General features: G+C 40.8%; 1 protein-coding gene across 2 annotated transcripts in view; it reads left to right on the forward strand.

The window, feature by feature from the left end:
- The window catches only part of LOC125440091 (melatonin receptor type 1A-like), a 77,395-nt gene that overhangs the window by 17,505 nt on the left and 32,261 nt on the right, over positions 1-27,629 (forward strand). The window contains exon 4 of one of the 2 annotated variants that reach the window (XR_007245632.1): positions 12,950-12,997. The exons of the other annotated variant lie outside the window; for it this stretch is intronic. The gene's annotated coding sequence lies outside the window, so the exon portion shown is untranslated. Of the gene's footprint in view, positions 1-12,949; positions 12,998-27,629 lie in introns of those variants that run through there. 2 annotated transcript variants of the gene reach the window in all.

Consider the following 27,629-nt stretch of genomic DNA (forward strand, 5'->3'; position numbering starts at 1 on the left):
TCATCCTTCTAATTCCATTAAAGTCAAGCCATCTCCAACTCTAGGAATCAGTATGGTATGCAATAGAGTCTAGGAACAGGTTATGGAAAATCAGGCTCACAAAATGATGGCATTTTTTTTAAAGTCCACATGTTGTTTCTGGTTTCAGATACATGCTTTCTATTACTGTACTGTATATTCTTATGTCATTTTTTTAAAATTGGACTTCTAGAGGAGGAAGAGAGAAAAGGAAGCTTTTTCACATGTACACACACCCATTTTTTCCTGTCTTGGTGAATGCTAGGATGACTGGTCTGAAGAGAACTCTAAGAACATTGTTCAGAATTCACCAGATGCCCTAAATAAAAGGCATTTGCTATTACTCACATGTTTGCTTCCAAGATGTGTCCAATATGAACACAACATTTTCTTGTAATGAGAGAATGTTGTAGACTACTAATGGAGATGTGAATTGATTTCTTGAAGATGCTTTTCTGATTACTTCCACTCGCTATATTTGTTCAAAACCTTTTTTTTAAAGTGACACTCTAAAGGCTCTCTAGTTCCAGCTTATTGGATTTCTGGTGGTAGAAGAGCAATGTTAGGACTCTGTTTTACTTATTTTATGTAGTAACTATAAAACACTCTCCCTTCAGACCTTCAAATAATTGAACATCTGCTTGCTGCTTTCATTCTTTTATCTTCTGTGTCCTTGGTTTAAAGATTTGTGTGGCTATCAGGAATTACATACCTGTTGTTACATATGAGGAATCGCTGCTGAACAGAGTAAAGAAAGGAAATACTTCTTCCTACACCAGTCCAAACTTACAGCTCTGCACAATTGCTGCTTTTTTCCCACAGTAATATCTGTAGAGAGGGACTGTACGGCTCAGCCCTAGAATACATGGTAATATCATCACTTCTATTGGCTGGTTTTGCTGGCATGGGAGGGAAAAAAAACATGTTGTATATTGTTCTCTCAGAGGAACGCCTTATAGATGTGGGATCCGGCCAAAGGATCACCATCAACTGCATTAATCTAGAAAGATGAAACACTCCATGTATGATTAGCATGATTAAACTAGGCACAGGGAGTCCACCATTTTCTGTGGCAGTCATTTGAACAAGCATGTGGGCATATAGCTGTGTGCAATCTCTTATTGTGTATAGGTCTTCCTACAGCAGTGGTCTTCAGTCTTTCCAGATCCAAGACTCTCCTTTGACTCCTAGCCATCATCAAGGAACCCATTATATACAAGACATCACAAACACGTGATAGGACAATTGGCAACATCAGACTAAGAAGGCAGGAAACAGGGAAGAAAAACTAAGCAGGAGGTGTTACACAATAGGGAAGAACGAGGCAAGGATCGGAGCCGATTCACCATTGTGCGTGAAAGGAGAGGCAGGATGTGTGGCACCCTTGATCTTTGCACACGTGCAACATCAACAGGGATGTATGAACAGTAAACCTTGGCAGCTGTTGGGGCTTGTAGCCCTTTTGAGGGTCCTGATCCATGTTTCTTAGGGGAATCACATCAACTGTTCACTATGCTAAACAGTCAAACTGTAAGGGCATGTTGCGCAGGATTAGAGGACTCGGCCTTGGTACCATTCTGCCACAAACCTAGTGGAGAAGCAGTACCCCCACCTCTCCCAAATTCAGATGTAGAGACCATCTGTACAGTTCAGATGATGTATGTCTCCAGAACAGAATCTCCATGTGAAGCTGCAGTTTTTCATTTCTCTTGTTTTCAGAAGCAGAGCTGGATTTATGTACAAGCTATATAAGCTCCAGCTCAAGGGCCTCAATTATAAGGGGCCATTAAATATGAAAAATTACCATTGGCACCTATGAAGTGTTCTGAGAAAGTTGACAGATATTTTTTAATGTTGTTTTGTCAGCCTCTGCCACCACAGCACAAAAATCTTCATTGCGTGTCTGAAGGTAAGTTGTGTGTACTTTAAAGCAGTACATTCATTTGAAATGGCAACCTGTTAAACAGAGCGTCTGGCTGAAAGATTGAAGAGTTACTATTAGAGTTAATCATAATGTCACAACTTCCTAATATTTTGTGATTGGCTCTTCTTCTGACAGCTGCCATTTTGTGGTTGCACCTACCCAGGCGCTTAGCTGCAATGGGGACATCTGGGGCGGCTTGTCCTGGGTGCCGCCATTGCAGTCATTGTGGGGAGGTGGAGGCGGGCAGTTCATGCTCCGGGCACAGTTCCCCCTCCCTTCATCACTGCACCTACCACCCTATGCCAGAATTGCAAACATGTCCATAGGCTCAAACAATTGTGGACCCGTTGTATACAATTATTTTTTAGTTTACCTTATCCAGATTCTGTTTTACAGTCACTGGACAGCACAGACCATTATTTTTGCAACATTCAACCTGTCACATTTCATTAGCTTACTGTCTTTAGAGAACTCCCTGTATAACCAACTGCTTGTTAATTCATCCACAGAAAACTCTGAGGGATTTTCTTTAAAAGCCACTTTAGGCCAAGTATTTGATTCATACTTCCTTTGGCATCACTTAACAAAATATGCCCCTGTTCACAAGAACATTGTATGATTGTTCTCAGAACCTTATCCTGATAAAGAAACACTACGTGTTTATGGAGGTTTGGGGCAGAGGTCACCATACTAAAACCTGTTCTTGCCTATGATACTGTGCACGATACCACTTAGAATGCTTCTCTTCTTTCATTTGGTACTCATTAAATATAACATGACACCGCTAACTTATTGTTTGAAAATGTCTGCCATAAATTATTTCATGCAACGTGTTTCTTTCGAATTGCTACAGAGAATTGAAGCGCTGTTTGTACTGCTTCCACAGCAACCTCTTTTTTTGGGTTCACCTTTCTACTGGATCAGTTGGCAGCATCAATTACTGCCCTAATAATATTGATTTTGTTGTTGCTGTTGCTGTCAAGGCATGGCTGACTTATGGCGACCCCCGGTGGGATTTTCAAGGCAAGATACATTCAGAGGTGGTTTGCCGTTGCCTGCTTCTGCATTACAACCCTGATATTCCTTGGAGATCTATCATTCAGACACTTGAGAATGTCTACCCTGCTTTGCTTCTGAGATCTGATGACATCAGGCTAGCCAGGGCTAGCCAGAGCAGGGCAATAATACTGAAAAATATAACAAGCTCTTCCCGCCCTCCCATCCTGTGTTGGATTATTATAAGCCAGAAGCCTGTATTATTCTGATTATATAAAAGTTCTGACTTGTTCCCCTGTTTCAAAAACTGAATTCTAACTAACCAACTGTTTTACAGGGAAAAGAAAATAGGAACAAAATCCTACCTCTGTCTACCCTCTCCTAAACGGCTTGGATAAACTAGTTTTATTTTGTTTTTTAAAGGGGGTGGGGCTACCAGGAAGGATAACTCAGACAGTTACTATGTCAGACGACACAAGGAGGTTATTAAAATCCACAGACACCAAGACAACTTCAACAACAAGGAAGAGACTCTGAGAATTAACAAAATCTGGCTACCAGTACTTAAAAACACCTGAATCAAAGGCCAAGGGCATGCTAGGTTCACGGACAACCCAGAAATAGGATTTGCATTCACTAATACTGTTACTACTGCAGGGAATGCAAATATGAATACAAATGTAAATGGTTTGAAACCCCCACCCACATACAATGCACTCAACCACACCTTTGCATAGCAAGTTCCACCCAAAACACTGATTGGTTTCTCACCCTTGGACATGGACAATATATACCCCACTAAACATTCCCTTCTCACTGTACGCAGTGTGTAACAGACTTCTCTCTGTGATACACCTCTGAAGATGCCAGCCACATATGCAGATGAAACGTTAGAAAAAAGATCTACCAGACCACGGCCACATAGCCCAGAAAACCCACAACAACCAGTTGAATCCAGCTGTGAAAGCCTTTGACAATACACTGCCAGGAAGGATTTGATTAAAATCAAATTGATTTAGATCATTAGTAAGACTTGATTTAAGTCATGGTTTTCTACTCAAAATGATTCTTCTGCTGGTTGCCATAACCTTAATATTTACAATCCAGATGAAGGTTTCATTGTTAGCATAATAGTTTTTCAGGTTAGCTTTACAGTTCTACAAAAATTAATGATCATTTGGTTATTTGCCATTTGAAATACGATTATTATGACATCATTGCAAGGTGAACTATCTCCATTTCAATAGGTTAACCATTCATATTTGGACAACTTTTATGCTGTACTTTATTGGAGAAAAATAATAATTAACAATAACAATAATCATTTCAGCTGTTTAAATCTATAACATTATGTATCATATGTATTCTTGTATTTGCTTAAAAATCATTGTCTGCTAACTAACGTGGTAAAAAAACCTCTTAAAAATAACTTCAACTACCTCAGCCATGAAAAACTTAAAATACTGTCTTCTGCCGATCGCTCATCGTCAATTTCCTGTTTGTTCATAATCTGGAAAAAGAAAACCAGCTTTTCTGCTTTATCAGGTCCCAAACAATTTCACAATTTAGAATAAGAACAAAAGTAAAGAGTATTTTTTCTATGTCAGCAGAAGCAACTGCTGTTAAAAGCAAAATCATTACTTTAACAGTTTCTGAATCCAAGTGCTTAAGTGACTTCTACCAGCTCTTTGAAAACATCAGCCAAAACTTGTTTTTTGAATTGTTTCCCCCCCTTCCCCTTAGCTCTGAAGTTTATTATAGCTGACATTAAGGATGAGCAGTTGTTACCTTCTCTTCTTCAGGTTTTAAGGTTTGACTTGGTGGAACTTTTTGTCAGCTGAGACCTGGGCCCTGCAGGACCTAGTCCAGTTCAACAGGGTCTGCAAGATAGCAATGTTCCACCAGGCCTTTGGTTGAGGCAACAATGGTTTTACAACTGACTGGCCTCCCAATTCCCCCGTCGCCTATCCTCCTGCTCTTCTGATATGACTTAACCTAGTACAGAAATGGGAGGCAGGGATTTGTACATTATAAGTGAAATTTAAATTGGTCATGAAAATCTAATTGAATTTGTATTGATGCCATAGAAATTTATCAGAATTGTAGATTATTATTAATGAACTTGTATTACTATGTGTTGTTTTATAGATGATTTTACTGGCATATGTATCGGGTTTAGAATATTGTTTGCCACCCTGAGCCTGGCCTTTGGGCCGGGAAAGGGCGAGATACTCACGACCCCTTCCACGGGATGAGTGGGGGGAAATCTGCACTTGCCCCAGCAGAGGAGCAATTCCATTGGTGTTCAGCTGCCATGGCTCTCCATGATGCTCAGATGCAGTGCTGGTTGCCAACCTAGTGGCCCAGGGCTGCTGCTGCCAAAACTGGAGTATCAGGTTAGGGCAGGGACGTGGCCAAGGGAGGAGCCAATATTAGTCAGCTCCCTCACAGCCGTTGTCAGCAATCACAATCACAATCACAATAACCTTTATTGGCATTAGGTATGAGACAGTGGTTATACACTGTTATTAAATTATTAAATTTAAAATCATATGTTACATCTATGGATTTTGCTTTCCAACTTGATAGTTCATTAGTAGAAATATAAAATGGATTAAAAGGGTTTAGCCATTCAATTCAAAAATAAATTTGTAAAACAGATACCATTTGACTATATTTAAGATCCAACACCAGGAAATATCTGGCACTTCCCGATTTAGTTCTATTTGCTAAAAGGATATATCCACTCCTCAGGCTCTGGAGATTACTAATTAAAACAATAGGACAATTAAATTTTCCTAATTTTAAAATAAGTAAATAAATAACAATGAGCCTATACATATGCATTTTAAAATAACCCAAGGTGCCATGGCTGAAGAATATTACTCATTTATATATAGTTTATGTTTGCATGATACTGATTTCATTCAACTTTGCATTCAGTATCTTTGGCTGAAAATTATCATTTTGAATTTCAATGCAAAACGTTACATTCATACAGTTACACATCTCTTAGGTACATGACCTTTAACAAGTAGCTGGCTAATCTCCCAAGCATATCAGGATCATTACTATTTAGTAATTTTACCGTTGATATTCTGGACGGTTTTTTACCCCTTATTGATGGTAATAGGGCTTCTCTCTGTGTGTTGTATTTTGGACAATAGTATAAAATGTGATCCAATGTTTCGACTATGGTGAGACAGAATGGACATACTCTATGTGTTAGGGGCCGCTTCTCAAACCGACCTTGCAAGAGAGCAGGTGAAAAAACATTACATCTGGCTCTGGTCAGTATCCGTCGTTGGTTGGGATCAGGGATTAGTAATAAGTAGCTGGCCATCTTATCGGGTTCCGGAGTTATACCAAAATACAGTGGGGAGCATGTGGTTGCTGCTTTATTAATTAAGTGTTGAAGCTCCTGATCATATAATCTAAGTTTAATTAGACTATATATTTGTTGGGGGTCCTTCATCGCCAGCTCTTCCAAAGAAAAGCCCAATCGGGTAAGTTTACCATTAATTGTGTTCCACCAATCAAAGCTTTTGACTTCAGCTAAGGCCTTATGCAGTAAACTGCCCGAATGTAACTGAAAGCATATCTTTATCCAAAACTTGAAGGTGAGCAGCCAAGCCCTGGTATTTAATAGGTGCATGCCCACTTCTAAACATAGCACCGCATATGGTACACAATGCGGGACTCCGAATATTTTGTATAGAAACGCAGATTGTATCTTTTCTGCCGCATTGCACCAGGCAGTTATCCAAATCGGAACCCCATAAAGGAGTTGCTGCAAAACTTTGGCTTGAAAAACCTTTAAGTCTGAGGGGATATGTTGTTGTCCTTTAGCATTAAAAAAATTACACACTGCGTTTATTACAGCTGTACATCCCTTCACTGCTGCATTTCTGTGCTGTACCCATTTGGTGTTTTAGTGGAGGTGGATCCCTAGATATTTAAAGGATTTAACCTGTTCAATTTCCTTTCCATCTATGAACCATTTGAATGGTTTAAATCTATTAGAAAAGACCATGGTTTTAGTTTTGGCGATATTTATAGTTAAGCTGTTAATTTTACAGTAGTCTGCACATTTTAACATAAAATGATTCAGGCCTGCTCTAGTTCTTGATAGGAGAAGTGCGTCATCCGCATATAGCAGGACGGGAGTTGGGATATTACCTAGGATAGGACTACTCACATTTAGTGCTTTTAAGGTTGGCGCCAAATCACGGAATTAGAAATAAAAAAGCTCATTACACAATTAAAATCTAATAAATCATCTGGGCCTGATCAGCTCCCTCCTGATATATTCAAGGAATTTGTTGACTGGTGGTCTCCCATATTAGCCAAACTTTTTTCAGAGTTTAATAACACGGGCAAAATGCCTGAGATTTGGACTAATGCGGTGATTGTACCAATTTATAAGAAAGGTGATCCTAATGTACCAGCTAATTACAGGCCAATAAGTCTGTTATCAATAGCAGGAAAATTATACGCAAAGATGCTGCTTAACCGCCTACAAACATGGATTGAGCAGAACAAAATATTAGGATCAGAACAAATAGGTTTCAAGAAGGGGTATACTACGTTACACCACTGTTTATTCCTTGATGTAATTTTTCACAAATATATCAAGAAAGGCCGTACTAAATTGTACATTGCCTTTCTCGATTTACAGGGGGCATTTGATTCAGTTGAAAGAAACAAGCTCTGGCGAAAACTTGAAATCCTAGGGGTAGAAAGCAGATTACTCGCTTTGATAAGATTACTATACCATAAAACCCATTGCCAAGTGAGGTCTACACAAGAAGGTGTGCTTACCCCAAAAATTACAACTACAACTGGTGTTAAACAAGGATGCATATTGGCCCCCACATTGTTTAACCTGTTTTTAAATGATTTGGCGCCAACCTTAAAAGCACTAAATGTGAGTAGTCCTATCCTAGGTAATATCCCAACTCCCGTCCTGCTATATGCGGATGACGCACTTCTCCTATCAAGAACTAGAGCAGGCCTGAATCATCTTATGTTAAAATGTGCAGCCGTTGCCAGCATTACACTGGCTGCCTGGGCCTCTGACTTACTTCACCAAAAATTCATGAAGGAAAAGGAACCATTGCATGAATATACAGTCACATACTATATTTCATGTTGGAAAACCATTTGGCTAATGATATATCTTAATAGAAAACCCTCTTTAGATAGATCTTTTTCCCTTAAAAAGCATTTTATTAAACAAAATCTCGCAGCTGCTTGAGAGTGGGGATGGCAGGAAATGATCTGCTTCACCAGCTCCTTCTATGAGCTTTTATGTGGGATCCAAACCCACATAATGACACTGTGAAGTACTCATTAATGTGTCATTCCAAGTGAAAACATGCCTTCCTTTGTGGAGTCTCAGTAAGATTTAACACCCTCCCAAATAATTTTAACTATGCAGGGCAAGTTAGAGTATGTGACAACCCAAATTATGGATTTGTAAATCCCACACTAAGTATGTATTTAACTCCCTCTTTCAGATCTGTGGTACAATACTTAAAAATAGTTAGCTCTGGTTGAATGATGTCCAAAATACTTTAATAAGGTGCTTACTTGACAGTGGAAACTTCAGTTACTTTTGTTCCTGTTTTCCATTAAGACTTTATAATAAACTGTGCCAGCATATATGTATGTATCTAGAATAATAAAGCTGTGAGAATTAAACAGGTCCAGAAGCAATAGTATTAGCAGGACTTTTAGGCTATCATTTTAGGGTGTTGTGGTAGTTTCATATTCATTTAATCAGGGCAGTGAAGTTTCTTACTATTGCTGCTCTGGCTGTTTCTGCCTGTATGGAATACAGCGCCCCAGGGATGGCAAAAACGCCGTTGCTGGGGAGGCATTCGCACAGCAGACGCTCCTGCGTTGCAGCAGCAGAGTGCTCGTGCCACCCAAGCAGCACGGAAACACCACTTTTGAACCTCACTCTTCGAGCGAGGTTTTTCAAAAGTGGTGTCTTCCACTTTTGGCAGTGGATGTAAGGCGGCGTTTCCCTCCCGTCTTCCCCAATCGACTTACCTTCTCCTGCTGACGCATTGTGGAGGCCAGGGGACACGCCCCCCTGGCCTCTGTCTCCAAAGCTGTCGCTCTGGCCAGGGGGGCGTGTCCTCTGGCCTCCACAACACGACAGAACCCAGCAGGAGAAGGTAAGCCAGAGTGTAGCTGCCAGTGCTCTAAAGCATAGTGCTGAACATGGTGCCAGCATTCCAGCCCCCCCCCCAAACTGCCACTAGTGTAGTGGGGGGTGGGACGAGGCTGGGGACAAGCTGACAGCGGGCCACAGTCCAGACTTAAGATAGCCTTTTGGCTGGCATAAGTCCATTGCGGTCCACTGAGACATCTAGCAGCGGGGAAGCTGTTGCACTTTGCAAGCCTTCTCACTCTTTGAGAGTGGTAGGGCAGTGCTCCATTGGTAATGCGGTCCACCTCATGCAGCATGGATGGGCTGCTCAGCTGTTTATACTTTTCAATATAGAAAAGTACAATTGTGCTTAGGATAGTACTGTTTGCCCAGTAAATATTTCTCGCTTCGTATATTGCTCGTGGAGTTTTGAAATATTGAAAAATGAGATATGGCTTAATTAAATTAGCTGTAATTATCCACACATCACTTCCTCTCAAGTTATCCTGGAGCGACAGTTGACCATCAGCAAGAGGAGTAGTTTTCTAACAGCATTAGACTAATTACCACTTATATGCCTCCACTGCTGGTATGTTAACAGTGCACTTTCAATATGACTGAATAGTCTTACATCATTATACCTCAGGGAATGCAAGAATGATGTAAACTGTGACAATGGATTTGATTATATATTTCTGTGACAATGGATTTGATTATATATTTCTGTGTGCTTGGGGCCCATAGTGAACACCCAGTCAAGAAACACATGCATATAGACAAAGCTCAAAAGAAACATACAACAATGTTTGTTTATTGTAGCAATATAACACCCCATAGATGACATTGTAAGGGTCTTACAGTCAGCAAACAGGTACTGTTATGCTGGAGTGAGACAAGAATGATATAGGTTCACAAATGACAAGCTTGTTGATATCTTTGGTCATACTCTGGGGATCTACTGCCCCTTATAAAGAATTATTCCAGAATTCCTAATCCTACTGGGGGGGCTGAATCGTGTTGTGGAGGCACCAGTGCGTTTGCCTGTGGAGGAGGCAAAGGTGCCAGTGACTGGTTGCCCTTCAGCTCTGCAGTGGTGAAACCCAGACATCCAGGACACCACAGAGCTGCACTCGTGTCTGCCTGGACACTGATGTAAGTCGGCAGGCTGTGACATTTCTGGTAGTGGAGCTGACATTCCTTGGCTTCCACCTTGGGTGTGTGGGCAGTTGCACCACAGTTTGAAGCTTGGACATACACTACTCTTTTGGGTGGCATAACTCCCTTAAGCCCCATGGAGGGCTTTCCAGTGGTGTGTGTGTGTTGGGTTTTTCTGTCTCCCCATGCCACTGAAGAGCCCTCTGAAGGCAGTGGGGTGCTGCTGCAGAGGCGCAGTCCCAGCCTCCTCGGGCTGAGTTTTGGGCTGCCTGCGTCATACCACCATATGTGCGAACCTACATTACCATGATCTACCTATCATCCCTGTCCATGAACATGTGGATGTGAAGGCATCTGAATTCACTTCCCAACACCATCAACATATCCTGAAAGTCAGAGAATGTAAACCTTATAGATACATCTGCACTCAGAAGTCGTTTGAATAAATGTCACCACATATGTTCCCAGTTATCTCTTTCTTCTTTGTATTCAAGACTGAATATTTTACCTGGATTCCTTTAAGCGTCTACTTATTTGTTCTTCATTTACCTCCCTGTATAATACTGTGAAAAGTGAAGGGGACATAGCTCGTTGGTTGAATACATTTTCTGCAATACATTAGAAAATATCAGTTTCAAGCCCAAGCATTTCTACTTAGAGAAGCTCTGGTAGACACTACCAGTTTATGCCTAGTTTATAAGGTTAACACAGATGCTCTCCTTGATTCATTCCTACAGCTGGAGGGATAAATATTCTTGATACCCTGTCACTTAGTATTAGACTATAAGTCCTCTCTAGACTAATGTACCTTTTTGTAGGTAAATAGATTTTTGGCAACTGGGGGGGAGATAAGGCTTTTTTCTTTAGTGACTGTAGCTATTTCCAAGGTCTCTACCAGAGCTAGCATGTAGGCCATTTTTCTTTAGTGACTGTAGCTATTTCCAAGGTCTCTACCAGAGCTAGCATGTAGGCCATTTTACTGATTTTTATCTGTCATACTTCTACCAAGGAGCTCAGTGAAGTCTGTATGCTTTCCTCATCTTATTTTATCCTCACAAGTCTATGGTTCAGAGGCAGTAACTGGCCAAATGAGGTTCCTGGCAGAGTTGAGATCTGAATCCACATTTCCCTGATCATAGTCCAGTGCTTTAACTACTCCACAGCTTTAGCCCTTGACATGTTCTGTCAGTGTCAACCAAATCTAATGGCGCCTAATTCCAAATTTCCTGACTTTCTCAAATATTTTTCCTGAAGGTTGAGGCAGAAAAAAAGTCTTATGGGGGTCAATGCCAACAGCCTATAATTATTTTACCAATTTGTGCCAACAAACAGCTGAAAAGGTGAATGCGGCATGTTTTTCCTTTGTTCTTAAGACATATAGAATTATAAACAGATTTTATGTGAGGTAGCAAAGCACAGAGCCTCTACGCTTTTATGATTTTTCATCTGCACATTGACTACTCAGAATAGCATAATAATAATATAATAATAATAAAGTTATTATTATTGTAGATTTCACAGCTGCCAGATCTTTAGCTGGTTGTTGGCCTTCATTACAATTCGAGCCTCACTCAAAGGCCTAGGAAGTTGTAATGTATCGGTGTTGTATCCCTGCGGATCCCAGCAGGGCTGCCTTCTGAATTTGACCAATGTTAATTTTGTCAATTTGAAGATGTTCCAAGTGCTGCCCTAGTGTTTTTGGGATGGCGCCCAGCGTGCCGATTACCACTGGGACGACCTCAGCTGGTTTGTGCCATAGACGCTGAAGCTCGATTTTCAAATCGTGGTATCTAGTAACCTTCTCGTGTTCTTTTTCAATGACCCTGCTGTCACCGGGGACTGTTATGTCGATGATGCTCACTTTCTTGTCCTCGATCACGGTGATGTCTGGTGCAATGTGTTTCAACACTTTGTCCGTTTGGATTCGAAAGTCCCACAGGATCTTGACCTTCTCATTTTCCATTACTTTCTCTGGACAATGTTCCCACCAGTTCTTAGCTGTTCTTATGTTGTAATTCTTTCATAAATTCCAGTGGATCATCTTGGCCACTGAGTTGTGTCTCTGTTTGTACTCAGTCTGGGCAATCTTTTTGCAGCAGCTGAGGACATGATCTACAGTTTCATCAGCTTCTTTGCACAATCTGCATTTTGCATCATCTGAGGATTTTTCGATTTTGGCCTTGATCGAATTTGTTCTAAAGGCTTGCTCTTGGGCAGCTAAAATCAGGGATTCAGTTTCCTTTTTCAGAGTTCCAGTTGTTAACCACCGCCAGGTCTTTTCATTGTCCACCTTGTCATTGATTTTCTCCTATTATTATTATTATTATTATTATTATTATTATTATTATTATTATTATTATTATTATTATTATTATTATTATTATTATTATTATTATTATTATTATACACATAACAACACAGCACAAGTGTCTGAAATTCATCTCTGAATATCGAGTCCTTCCCAAGGACCTAGGATATTAGAGGTATTTGCGTAGAATATGTGCAGTTCCTAGAAGTGCTGCTTTCTGCAGCATGTGGACTGATGTTCTGTCCAAGTTTAGTCTTTCCAGATGTTTTTCAAGATTTCTTGGGATTCCTCCTAGAGTACCGACTACTAGTGGGATTACTGTTGTTCTTTTTTGCCACAATCATTCAACTTCAATTTCTAGGTCCTTGTATTTTGTGATCTTTTCCAGCTCTTCTTCCCTGGAGGTCTGGTGGCAGAGGCTTACTGCAAGTACAGCAGACAGTGGAAGAGGAGAAGCATGCATTGGCTGATTATGTGAAGGAAAGTCAAGAACAGGCATTGATTGAAGTGAAGAACAGACATTTGCTGAAGACCCAGAAAACCAAACAAGAATACAGGAAAAATGTGATTAAAATGAAGACTGAAAGCTAGCACAACAAAGCACTGCATGGCCAATTTCTGGAGAAAATCAAGGACAAGGTGGACAACGAAAAGACCTGGTTAACAACTGGTACTGTGAAAAAGGAAACTGAATCCCTGATTTTAGCTGCTCAAGCTAAAGATCTGGCAGCTGTGAAATCTACAACAACAACAACAACAACAACAATATCCAGTATTGGTCTGGGTTTTTCATGTAAATCTGGCCTACCTGCATCAAGTTCTTTCATGATGATGACATTTCATAGAAACAGCCTATTAACTTCTCTTCCCTTTTTATTTAATGTTCTTTGTGGGCCTTTCTGCTGAAATCTATCTTCTTGCTCACATCAGTGAGCAAACATCTTCCCAAAGTCAGCCAGATTAAAAATTTTAAAATTTGTTCTTGTGTTAATCTTTTGTGATTCTGTGGCTCAGAAATCTGAAGAAATTGTGTTCCTAATCAGCCCGCTCTCCTTACTGAAATCAGCACAGCCCCATCTTGAAAAATGCTTCCACCTACTAGTTTTCTCCACATCTACCAGGAAATGACCCTAAAGAACCTTTTTGAAAAAAAAAATGTAGTGAGCAGTCAGTTTGAATAATGCTTATACAAAGGTGTGAATCTGTTTTATTTGGGCTCCAAAGTTGACATAGAGAAAACCATGCTTCTGCATATCATTGTCTCAACTTGTCTGCTTCAAAATATTTGTTTTTCTCAGTTGCAGACTTTGCCAACTGGCTGGATGTTTTTTGCATCATCATAAATAGCATCCCTTGGAAGCTATTTATATAAATAGAAATTAATCCATCCCATCACTCATAGGGTATTGTAATACTTAGTGGCTTCAATATTTTCCTACATATGTCATGCGTATACAGTGTTATGATGTGAGCTATTAAACTGCAGGATACTTCTGGATATATTTTTGCATAATTGGAACTGAAGTCTATTCACTGTTTTTGGCAACTGTGCATGTATGTGCAGGCTGTTGTGGATTTTGGGGGCTTTGCGGTCAAGCTCTTAGCGCCTAACATTTGCCCGCATCTACTGCTGACATCTTTAAAGGCGTGTCATGATAAGATCTGTTCCTCTCTGTGGCACAGTGTGTCATGGGAAGAAACACATTTTACTGTGACATGCCTTCAAAAATGCTAGCCATAGGTGCAGGGAAATGTTAGAACCTAAAACTACCAGACCATAGCTTCACCCTAGGCCTATAGCCAAATATATATATTGGCCGGGGTGTGTGTGTGTGTGTGTGTGAGTATATTGGGGGACATCTATCACTATTTCCTATATCTATAGACTCATTTTCTACTTGAGATTCAATGTGGATTACATAGTATAAAGCAATGTAACCAAATAGCATGAGAGATCTCTAAAACAATACAACAGGACTAGGATTACAAAAATTTAAAAAGTGCAAAAAAGTATCAGACATGCTATCTCAAGTAATGCAGACAATGGAACCACAAAAATGAAAACAATGCTGTCAGATCACATCAGGCATAGACTTCAGTCCTGTTCTCTACTAGCTCTTGCAAACAACTGTTTTACATAGTTTGCTGAATTAAAGAAGTGTGGATGCCTTTCAGGCTCCTGAAACTGTAAACACAACCTTCTTTTCTGCATAAGTTTTCTGCAAAGAAAACAGAAAGCTCTGTCACTCAAAACACTGTTTGCAAACCAAGAGTGCCTATCATACCTTCTGTAGATAACTGTTGAGTGTTCTTTTTGTTCGTTTTGGGGTAAACAAGCTGAGGTGATTTTCTGTACCTAAGTTGGGGAACAAATTCATTTAGTTCTCTAAAAACACTTAGACTCTGCTGCAGTTCTATCCTTGAAATTTAGCTGTTGTTGGGTTATAGTTAGGAACCTGTCCATTTTCTTACAGGAGTCAGTTATTATTTATTATTTATTTATTATTTATTTATTTATTTATTATTTGTATTTATTATTTACAGGAATAGGCTTGATAAAGCCTGGGTAAAATAACAACTAATCCAGAAGCAGTTCAGTTCAGTTCAGTAACCTTTATTAGGCATTTTCAAAAGAAGAAAAGACAAAGTGTCAAAACGTAATACAAGGCTAGGCTTAGCAAAACCTGAGGTATTTTTCTAACCCCACAAGACCTTCAAAAGAAATTTAGCTACAACTTCGGATAACTCGGCTTCTGTACTGTTAAAGCAAATTAATCGTTTTAACGTTGTCTGATAATGATATTTAAAATTTGATTCTGTGCCAAATAATAATAAACCAATATGGTTTAGTGTACTGGTATAATATATATAAATATGTATATAATCCAGAAGCATTATTGCCTACTGTGGATTTTCTTTGTAAAGGTAGTTGGCCTAATACACATTTTTTTCTTGTATATATTTAATTATTATGAAGGTATTTGAGTAAGCCTGATATTTTGTACTGTATACCAGTGAGTAAAAAGAAGAAGTTTTGAAATTTATTTTTGGAATCTGTAGGGTGTTTTCATCCTTTAGGTGCAGAGTGGTGTGGTTATTAGCTTTCATGAGAACAATAGCCAAGTGTCTTCATGAAAACATGTTCTCTCAATTATTGTTTGTTATTAGGAGATGCTGGCCAGTGTCTTTAGGCTTGATGAAAGACACATTTGGCAGCTGAGTGAAACTTTCCCTGGGAAAACTGCTGATGGTTTTCTATAACAAAGAAAAGGTATTTATTATGGGCTGTTTGTAATTCTGTTTATGGGGGAAAACCTTATAGAAAAGACCTGTCATCAATATTGATGAGATTGTTATAATGTAATAGAAGCTGTTTAACATGAGCTGTATAGCAGTGTATACCATTAAAAGTGTGGATGGGGGAGGTGGGATTAGTGTCAGTCCTCCTTAGCCGTTTGGTGTCTGTTTGAACTCCATTTCTCGCTGATCTTATCCTGTGGGACCACACCTATCCTTAATAGAGGTGTGTTATAGCCCTTATAAGTGCCACTAAGGATTATGGGAGTAGTCTGACCACTAACATTGGGGTCACACCATTTTCAATTTGGCTTCCGCACACTCCTTGGATTTCATAGAAACAGTATCCACAGAGGTATTAATAATTTTTGTTTGTTTGTTTAGATTTATAAGATACCCTCCCTCAAAGGATTTATAAGATGCCCTCCGACAAAGAATCAGACACTCTATTCTGTGTTAGGTCTCCCATTATAGTAACTTACTTCTGTGTAATATGTAAGAAACAGGAACTGTACATTGTGTTAATCTAGTGATAAAGATAAAGGGTACACATCTCACAATATCAAACTCTTCTATATGCAGTATCAAGCTAAACTGCCTGAGAACTTTGAAAGTAATCCTTAATCAGCAAGCATGTTACCTAAAGAACCAGAGAGAGAAACAAGGACTCTCTCTCTCTCTCTCTCTCTCTCTCTCTCTCTCTCTCTCTTTAGACGGAACCAATCATGTTACAAGACTGGCACTATTGTAAGTCTTGATTCAAATTTACCCAGTAATATTTAGAACATCCATCGCTCCCTTTGCCAATAATCTGCTTTTCACAAATATATTCATATGCCAGTGTTTATTGTATTGTGATTCAGAAAAAGAACAAATTGCCCAGTCTAAAATTGCTTGTCATGTCAGTGACACCATAGGGTTTCTTTAACCTTGCATATACTCTGAATCAGGGCAGTAACAACGATGGTAGCAGAAATGTTTCAGTGGAGGCATTTTTCTCTGAGGCTCTGCAGGTGTGTGCAATGAAAAAGGAAAAGATGAAAAGCTAGGAGGTGGACTTTTCTGTGCAACTCTGTTGTCATAGTGTTAGTTTTTTGCAATCAAGTCACAGTTGACCAATGGTAATCCCATTGGGGTTTCAAGGTAAGAGATTTTCAGAGGTGGCTTGCCATTCCCTGTCTCCATGTTACATCCCCTAGTATTCCCTAGTGGTCTCCCATCCAAATACAAGGCAGGGCTGACCCTGCTTAGCTTCTGTGATCCAACAAGATCAGGCTAGCCTGCACTATCCAGGTCAGGGCAGCCATAGTGGTAATCGAGCATAATTCGAGGACCAAAATCCTAGCATACAGAGAGGTAAAGGAAGAGAACGAAACAGTTCAATTAGCTATATTTCTTTATGTATAATATTACCACAAAAAGATAAGTAGAAGAGATTCCACAGTTTAATTAAAACAATTTACTTAGCGAATTTTACTAGGCTTCTTGACAGACATGCAGTGTGATCCTCTGCATTTTTTCCCCAGAAGTGAGTCTCATGGGATCTAGTGGGACTTGCTTCCTAGAAAGTGTTTGGGATTGGAGCCTAAAGGTCTGAAGTCTTAATAATCATAAGAACATAAGAACATAAGAACAAGCCAGCTGGATCAGACCAAAGTCCATCTAGTCCAGCTCTCTGCTACTCGCAGTGGCCTACCAGGTGCCTTTGGGAGCTCACATGTAGGATGTGAACGCAATGGCCTTCTGCGGCTGTTGCTCCCGATCACCTGGTCTGTTAAGGCATTTGCAATCTCAGATCAAAGAGGATCAAGATTGGTAGCCATAAATCAACTTCTCCTCCATAAATCTGTCCAAGCCCCTTTTAAAGCTATCCAGGTGAGTGGCCATCACCACCTCCTGTGGCAGCATATTCCAAACACCAATCACACGTTGCGTGAAGAAGTGTTTCCTTTTATTAATCCTAATTCTTCCCCCCAGCATTTTCAATGAATGTCCCCTGGTTCTAGTATTGTGAGAAAGAGAGAAAAATGTCTCTCTGTCAACATTTTCTACCCCATGCATAATTTTGTAGACTTCAATCATATCCCCCCTCAGCCGCCTCCTCTCCAAACTAAAGAGTCCCAAACGCTGCAGCCTCTCCTCATAGGGAAGATGCTCCAGTCCCTCAATCATCCTTGTTGCCCTTCTCTGCACTTTTTCTATCTCCTCAATATCCTTTTTGAGATGCGGCGACCAGAACTGGACACAGTACTCCAAGTGCGGTCACACCACTGCTTTATATAAGGGCATGACAATTTTGCAGTTTTATTATCAATTCCTTTTCTAATGATCCCCAGCATAGAGTTTGCCTTTTTCACAGCTGCCATGCATTGAGTTGACATTCCCATGGAACTATCAACTAAGACGCCTAAATCCCTTTCCTGGTCTGTGACTGATAGCACTGACCCCTGTAGCGTGTATGTGAAGTTTGGATTTTTTGCCCCTATGTGCATCACTTTACATTTTGCTACATTGAACTGCATTTGCCATTTCTGAGCCCACTCATCTATTTTATCAAGGTCAGCGGAGCTCTTCGCAATCCTTTGTGGTTCTCACCACCCTACATAATTTGGTATCATCTGCAAACTTGGCCACCACGCTACCCACCCCTACTTCCAGGTCATTTATGAATAGGTTAAAGAGCACTGGTCCCAAAACGGATCCTTGGGGGACACCACTCCCTACATCTCTCCATTGTGAGAACTTCCCATTTACACCCACTCTTTGTTTCCTGTTTCTCAACCAGTTTTTAATCCATAGGAGGACTTCCCCTCTTATTCCTTCATTGCTGAGTTTTCTCAACAGTCTCTGGTGAGGAACTTTGTCAAAAGCCTTTTGGAAATCCAAGTAGACAATGTCCACCGGTTCACCCCTGTCCACATGCCTGTTTACACCTTCAAAGAACTCTAGTAAGTTTGTAAGACAGGATTTGCCTCTGCAAAAGCCATGCTGACTCTTTCTCAGCAGGTCTTGCTTTTCTACATGTTTTATAATTTTATCTTTAAGGATAGATTCTACTAATTTACCAGGAACAGATGTCAAACTGACTGGCCTGTAATTTCCCGGGTCCCCCCTAGATCCTTTCTTAAAGATTGGTGTGACATTGGCCATCTTCCAGTCTTCAGGGATGGAGCCTGATTTCAGGGATAAGTTGCATATTAAAGTGAGAAGATCAGCAATTTCATGCTTGAGCTCTTTAAGAACTCTTGGGTGAATGCAATCTGGGCCAGGGGATTTGGTAGCATTTAGTTTATCAATGGCTGCCAGAACTTCTTCCTTGTCTACCACTATCTTCGCTAGTTCCTCCGATTCGCCTCCTAAGAAGCTTGGTTCAGGTGCAGGAATGTTCCTCACCTCCTCTTGGGTGAAGACAGATGCAAAGAATTCATTCAGCTTCTCTGCAATCTCCCTGCCATCTTTTAGCACACCCTTTGTTCCTTTGTCATCTAATCTTGGGCCTACCGCTTCCCTTGCTGGCTTCCTGCTTTTTTATGTACTTGAAGAACTGTTTGTTGCTGGTCTTGATGTTCATAGCCATGCGTTCCTCATAATCCTTTTTTGCCTCCCTTACAGCTAACTTGCTTCTCTTTTGCCACCATTTGTGTTCCCTCTCGTATTCTTCATCAGCCAAACTGGACTTCCATTTTCTAAAAGACATTTTCTTTTTTCTGATAATTTCCTCAACCTCTCTTGTTAACCATGGTGGCTTTCTTTTGGACTGGGTGCTGCCTTTACTAACCTGTGGAACACATTCCAGCTGAGCTTTTATTACTGTGTTTTTAAATAACCTCCAAGCATCCTGGACAGTTTTGACTCTCTTGATTTTCCCTTTCAGCTTCCTGCGCACTATCCCCCTCATCTTTGAGAAATTTCCCTTTCTGAAGGCGAATGTAACTACATTAGTAGTTGCCACTTGTTCGCATGCTGAGATACTGAATCTGACAGCATTGTGGTCGCTGTTCCCTATCGGCTCAACAACACTGACTTCCTGCACCAGGTCCTGGGTCCCACATAGAATTAGATCTAGGATCACCTCTATTTATAATCTCTAGTTTTTCCACCTTCCAAATTTCTGTTCTGTCATGTTACCTGATGCCAACACTGCTGTTTATCAAAGTGAAACATATGTTCCTTTCCTAACCTTTATAAATCTATTTAACAGCAGCTGAGATTACGTTGAAAATTCAATTAGCCACTATGACGCAGCTACACCAACAGTTTTTTTCAGTGTTTCAATTCCATAGTTTTCAGCAAACTTCTTGTATCCTCTCTAACACACTACATGTCTACATGTTTGTCTGAATGCCTTCTGTATGTGGGAGATGTAGAACCATAGGGTTATCAACTCCGGGTGGGAAATTCCTGTAGATTTGGGGTTGGAGCTTGGAGAAGGGTTGGCGCCTAGGGAGGGACCTCAGTGTGTTCTAATGTCATAGACTCCGCCCTCCAAGGCTGCCATTTTCTCCAAAGGGGCTGATCTCGGTCGTGTGATGATTAGTTCTGACAAAAGATCCTGGCATTCTGAAAAGTTCTCTCCTAATAACAGAAAATACCTTTACATGTTTTTTGTTTCCCCCAAATGGCAGTTTTCTAAACTTTTGGCAAATGCTTGGTGCTATTAGAGTCTTCAGTTTCCCCAAATTGTATTTTGGTTTTACACACCAGCTAGCATAACAGTATCAGCTCTGAAAGGACTGTGGTTTCTCTCCTTTCTAACTGAGCATTGCTGAATTTTATTTAAATTTTATATACACTGTTACAGCTGGCGAGGATGTGCTCATCCCTTTTACTTGAAGCTAATTTCTTCAGAACAGCTTCACTTCTCACGTAGAAGATTTGGATTGGATCCATCTAGCTACTTAGCTCAATCTCGCACAGTTTCCCTCGTTACTACAGTCTCATCCCACGTTGCTTTTGTCCATTTAGTTCCTGTGATCTCCTGATCTCACTTCTGCTTACACATTATGATTCCTGAATGCAAATTACTGTGCATTGTAGCAAGTAAATATTTAGCTCATGAATATTTTTGTCTGAGAAAAACTTCTTATGGTTTTATCAACCCTCTTCCCTATGTATATTAGTGTCTCCGAATCTAGAGATAAATTCAGTAAGCATATAAAGAGGGTATAAAGAGGATAAAACATATTCCAGGTCATCCGGCTCACACTACCACAACAAACCTGTGTTTCTATTCGCACAATAAACATTCTAAAGCATAATGCTTTAGGATAAATACACTCTGGGGCTCAGCTGGTTTTCAGACAAAACACCCTCCTTTGCAGGTGTGTCAGCATTACTTTTGACTTGACTTTTCTTTGAGCAAATACATTTGGAGCGCATGCTAGCTTATTAGTCTCCCATCAAAAGAGTGCCTCTTGGCAGGTACATAAATATTGTGTGAAATTTATTGCACGAGGAAGCAAAAACCTAGAAATGCTTTCTTGGCTTTTAAACTCTAAACAGTTTAAGGTTTTGAAAATATATTACTCTTGTAAATTAAAAAAAATCACAAGTGGAAAATCTGATTAGGGTGACATTATTTGTTTAATAAGGTAAATGAAATGGCAATTAACTGCATGTGTCCCTAATAATTAGCTATGGGCAGAACGTTTACCGGTAATTCTAAATTCCAAACATTTCCCGATACTTTCTGCTCTTAGATGTGCAAATTAAAAATTTCCAAAAATGACTTTAAATTTTAAATTACCCAGCAGTGGTGTAGTAGCTAAGAGGAGGTACTCTAATCTGAAGGAACCGGGTTTGATTCCCTGCTCTGCCACTTGAGCTGTGGAGGCTTCTCTGGGGAATTCAGATTAGCCTGTACACTCCCACACACGCCAGCTGGATGACCTTGGGCTAGTCACAGTTCTACAGAGCTCTCTCAGCCCCATCTACCTCACAGGGTGTTTGTTGTGAGGCGGGAAAGGAGTTTGTAAGCCCCTTTGAGCCTCCTACAGGAGAGAAAGGGGGGATATAAATCCAACTCTTCTTCTTCTTCTTCTTCTTCTTCTTCTTCTTCTTCTTCTTCTTCTTCTTCTTCTTCTTCTTCTTCTTCTTCTTCTTCTTCTTCTTCTTCTTCTTCTTCTTCTTCTTCTTCTTCTTCTTCTTCTTCTTCTTCTTCTTCTTCTTCTTCTTCTTCTTCTTCTTCTTCTTCTTCTTCTTCTTCTTCTTCTTCTTCTTCTTCTTCTTCTTCTTCTTCAGAATAGAAAAGTATTGTTCTCAGCCATTCAGAATAACCATTTTAAAAAACTGTTAAAATGGCAACCATTAAATAGAATCTACTTCCCAATGGCAGGATTAAATCAGTGAAATGTCACCCAGCAGTGTTGTCAGCAGAGGAAACATCCCTGGGAAACCTCTGCAAATGGTGGGCTGCACGGAGAATCGCAAGCAGAGCAACAAATGAAAGTGAGAACTTTACAGTCAGGCAGCAGGTGGGGAAAAAGAACTGATTTCATCTGAAACGTTTTATTTTCCGCATTGTGTGGGAGAAAAAGCCAAAACAGTTCTTTTTAAGACAAATGTTTGCAACATGTTTTCAAAGTTCTGTGCAGAAGAAGCCACTGTTGCTTACATTATTCTTCTCCCCCCCATTTTATTTTCACAAAAACCCAGTGGGGTTGGTTATGTTGGGAATGTGTAATTAGGCTAAAGTTACCCAGCGAGCTTCAAGGACAGAGTGATGATTTGAACTTGAGTCTCCCAGATGCTAAAAAGAAATACTTCCTTTTATCTGTTTTAAATCATCTATTTTGAATTTCTTGTCTTCAGCAGATGACCCTGAATTCTAGTATCATGAGAGGGGAAGAATAGCTTTTTGCTGATCACTGTCTCCATACTATGCATAATTTTATAGACCTCTATCTTGTCTTTCCTTACCTACCATTTTTTTCTAAGCTAAACAGCCTTAAGTGTTTCAACCACTCCTCATGAAGTAGCAGTTCTTCTTCCAAGCTGCTGAAGCAGCACTAGAAGCACTACTGGGGCCAATGGAAAAAGGACAGGTCACAGACATAGCTAATGCCCATCATCATCATCATCATCATCATCATCATCATCATCATCATCATCATCACCACCACCACCACCACCACCACCACCACCACCAACCCAAACCTCCTCTGCCACCATCCGCCACCGTCTGAAGTAAGGGACGTGACTTGTTTGCCAGAGTGTTTAGCCCAGTACCACTCATCAGTCTGCTTTGGTATGCCAGCATACCAACAAGATCACAGGTAAACACTGCATTTTTTCCAGGACTTGGGCCAAACAGCTTGCCTGCCCCCATCCTAAATTCTCTGGAAGCACGGATAGACAGCATCAGCTTCCCTCACCAAAGTTACGTTAATGTATAGAAACAAAGCACTGACTTGCACAAGATGATGTTTCATTGGTTATAGTCCTGCACTGGCTTGCTGATGAGTAATGAAAAGTGATTGTTTCAAGAATATATGCAAAAGCAGGAACTGCATGGTTACAGGCTATTCTATCTCAAGACATTGTACAGGGCACTTCTGTCAGCTATCTAATTCCCCCCTATTGTGTTAGAGTTTCACGTCCATTTCAATATTCCGTTTGCATACAAGAACTGACACAAATAGGACCACTAGCGTAGAAGAGGGAAAAATCATTTGAGAAATGCTTCAAACCAGAAGATAAAGTCATGTATGGGGTTATTAAAGATTACTGAAATAATTGCCATGAGCTGCCTTTGATGCTCTAAACTGTTACATACGTGCTAACTGTTGTTATTATCTGGCTTGTTTTATTAAGAAGTTAGAGAACTCTTTATATTAAATTGACTATCTATCTAATCCCCACAGATACCCCCTAATTCCCAAAGATACCTAAATCTGCAGATAAGAAGCACGCTCACCCCAACAGGTTTTTCTGCAAACTCCCTAAGTCTGCAGAAAACTCTGATTTTTTTTTGTAAAAAAGCCCTAGGAGGTTAAATTCTCCTGATTTTTTTAAAAAAAGAATTGTCTTCACTTACACTTACCATTTGCTCTGTCAGTAGCAGAGGTCCTCCAAATCCAACAGTATAGCCTTGGCTGGGGGAGGCCAGATGCCATAGTGATCCCAGCAATATCAACATTTGGAGGAGGTTGGCAAGCCCAGTAGCATGGTGATAGAGCCTGTGAGTCATTGGTGGGCCCACCTGCACCCCCTTTGCTGTGGGTTTTGCAGACCTCCCCCTTGGTGAGCTGTGGTGAGGTCTTGAGATGTGAGAGGAATGATGGGATTCCCCACCCCCATGCACAAGTTGCATGAGCCACTGAGAGGAGGAGAGAGAGAAAGGGGGGAAAAGGTGGCTCCCAGCAGGAGCCTCAACGGGCCTGCCTAAAGCAGTCCAGGTGAATCACTAAGAGATGGGGAGGGGGTGCCATTATATCAGCAAAGCCTCTGTCAGACCCACCTGGCTGAAGCTAGGCTGAAAGGTGAGCAGGGTGGGAGGGGGAAGGAGGAGGAGGAGGAGTTTGGATTTATATCCCCCTTTCTCTCCTGCAGAAGACTCAAAGGGGCTTACAATCTCCTTGCCCTTCCCCCCTCACAACAAACACCCTGTGAGGTAGGTGGGGCTGAGAGAGCTCCGTAGAACTGTGACTAGCCCAAGGTCACCCAGCTGGCATGTGTGGGAGTGTAGAGGCTAATCTGAATTCCCCAGATAAGCCTCCACAGCTCAGGCGGCAGAGCTGGGAATCAAACCCGGTTCCTCCAGATTAGATACACGAGCTCTTAACCTCCTACGCCACTGCTGCTCCTTGAGATTTCTCCCCCCCCACACAAGTTTCATGGGCCCATACTTGTTTATAAGGCTAGTGTTATGTCATAGTGCCAGGCCACACCATTCTTGGCCTGGCATCTTGCACAGCCTGGCATCTTGCACGTCCGCATCAGGGCCACAGCTGGCCGAGCCATTATCATCACTCAAGGCTATGGAGCCTCCCTTGCTTGCATGTAACTAGTCAATAGAGCTTAACCATTCTCTCTTATCTGCCTTCCTCCAGAGGAGGGAACCATCTGTCCTAAAACAATGCTCTGTTCACACAAGTATTTATTATGCTGATATCATGGGAATGTGAGGGAGGGGGGATCAGAGGATGAGCTATGTTGTAACTTACAGGTATATACCAGAGGTCAGAGAGTCAAACTTTAGTTTTGGCTACCTGAACCTTGGGCCAGAGACGTAGCAAGGGGGGAAAGCACCCAGTTCAATGGTGCATTCTCTGCCCCGCCCTAGAATGCCCTTGCCACACCCCCACAGGGGCACACATCCGGTGCATCGCACACCTTCCCGTCCCCTTGGAGATACGCCTCTGCCTTGGGCTGACACAGTTCCAATAAAGCTGTTGAAACGTTCCTGAGTCTTTGCTTGCTGACTGGAGTACCAGACCCTTACACATAGCAAACTGACTCAAAAACAAATGGTTGGATCTAGTCAGGTTTTTTTTCACTCTATCTGCCTTAATTCTCCTTCTTACCCCATCCCACATGTTTTTTGCCCCATGAAGTCCCCGTTGTGCTAACATGGTCTTTTTATAGTCATATTTTATTACAGTAGAAAAGCTGTTTGGATTCAACCCAGTGCAAGCAGCAAGAACTGTATGGATGCAATAGATAGGGAAAGGGTGGTCAGTATTCTTGGACTTGCACCAGTAATGAAGTTGGAAAGCTTGATCATTGATTGGAGTAAATTTCAGTTAGAATATTCTAGAATATAGTAAGTGTATTGTCAGAACCAGTGCCTCTCACTTTGTCATCTATATATACCTGATAGTCATTAATGGATGCAATTAATGGATGCAATTAATGGAGGCAATATCAGCAAATCCACAAAATGGGGATGTGATAAAATGGTGCTGAGGGAAAAGTTCAGGGATGCCACAGAGGCATGGAAAACACAATGGAAAAGATACATTTTAAATATGCCCACACATCAAGGGAAGACATTTCAAAAAATGAAAGAATAATTGTAAAAGGGTTTTCAGATAAAATGTTTTCAGGCTGGAAAGAAAACATTTTAAGAAAAAAAGGGGGGGAAAACAATGTGGAACTCCACAGAGAAAACACTTTATTTCCTGTCTCAAAACATTTTAAAAGGTTTGTATGGAAAGGGCCATTCTTTACTTAACTTCAGTCTAGTGAGTCACTTAACTTCAGTCTAGTGAGTCAAGAACTGTCAAGGGTTCCTGTACCTCATGGCCATTTTGTAGAGATGGCTTTAGGGTGCTCCATGGCAACCACTACAGGATTTACAATAGCTGAGCAATATTTTCTTGTTTTTGCAGCCTTTTTGTTCTTAAGCTCAGCAAACTGGCACATGAATGCCATTTTGAGTGATTTAAAAGTATCTGTATATGGGGACATAGCACATGCATTGATTCTTCTGTATTTCACACAATAACATTACATGTGTCCATTTATGTGAAGGAGACCCTATCCTGAGCCAGAAGCTCACTTTCCCCACTGTTGAATACATTTCCTTTTCATTCCCTTTCTCTCTACAGAAAGACTCTGACTGTCCCTATGTTTGTTTAAATTTGAAATATACTTTCAGTCCTGAGGCAGTTACTGTGAAGGAGTCAAAGAGCATTTGTCGAACTGAGGAAAAATACCTTGGAGACAAGCTGTCCATAAAACTGCTCTCTGTTGACATTACATCATATGCCAAAAAGAAAGGGATTTGATGTCACATTATTATTGTGTGCCCTTGCATTGCCACCAGCACATTTAACATGACTAAATGTCACCATAATGTACTTCCCTGAAGTGAGACTCTCAGCCTTCATAGAAATCCTTTTCTTATCTAGTAGTTTTCCACGTCAAGGCTTATAGTGACATGCATTATTTGAGAAAAAGATTGAGAGAATTGGAGCTCCCAAGGGGGAAATTGTCAGCAGCAGTTTCTATGGCCAGAATCTCCAGTGCAGATTTCATTAGATACAGTCTGAAAGACTCAGTGGATGCCACAGAGGAAATCCCATCTCTGGAAGATGGTTATAGACTGCCCTTGCTTTCCTTGCCCAACTAATCTCCAGAAAAGTTGGGTAGAAGTTGCTGACCCAGTGTGCCAATGGATGTTCTCACAATGGACAGGCAAAGGTGTGAGAGAAATTATCGCCATGGCTGGGAATATAGTGTTCCATCTGATGGAACTACTACTGCATTGTTGTAGCTTCTGGGCCATTTATCCTCAACATTTAATTCTATCAGTTTAACAGACTTTGACCAAAAAAACCCCACAGAGTTCTTCAATTAACTGCATGTCAGTTTTCTTGCTGGCTTCTGATCCTGTCCTTTCTCATGTTTTGCCATTTTCCCAGTTGCTTGAACTGTTCAATTGCATTGCTCAACCAGTATAGTAAGGGGGAACTAAGGGGACAAAATTCAGGGGCCCAAGTCAGCTTGTGGGCCCTGAAGCCAGATCATTCTGCATCCAGTTGAATGTCTTCCCAGTGACTTTTCTTTTGATGCAGTTCTGAGTGCAGCCACTAGGGGTGCCGGAAAATCTGACTACTGTAAAAGGCATTCCATCAACTACTAACTAGATCCACCTTTCTGCCAGACTGAAGTAAAGCAGTAGTTAGTGTATTGTAGCAGGATTAAAAACTGTTTTCTCCTCTTGTTTACTCAGTTTCTCTCCCTCTTTTCCACTCTTTTTTCATACATTTTCTCTCCCTCCATCAAATTTTTCTGTATGCCCCCCCTATATTTTCAAGTCATGATCT

The sequence above is a fragment of the Sphaerodactylus townsendi genome, linkage group LG10 (genome assembly GCF_021028975.2).
Source record: "Sphaerodactylus townsendi isolate TG3544 linkage group LG10, MPM_Stown_v2.3, whole genome shotgun sequence".
NCBI classification, from domain to species: Eukaryota; Metazoa; Chordata; class Lepidosauria; order Squamata; family Sphaerodactylidae; genus Sphaerodactylus; species Sphaerodactylus townsendi.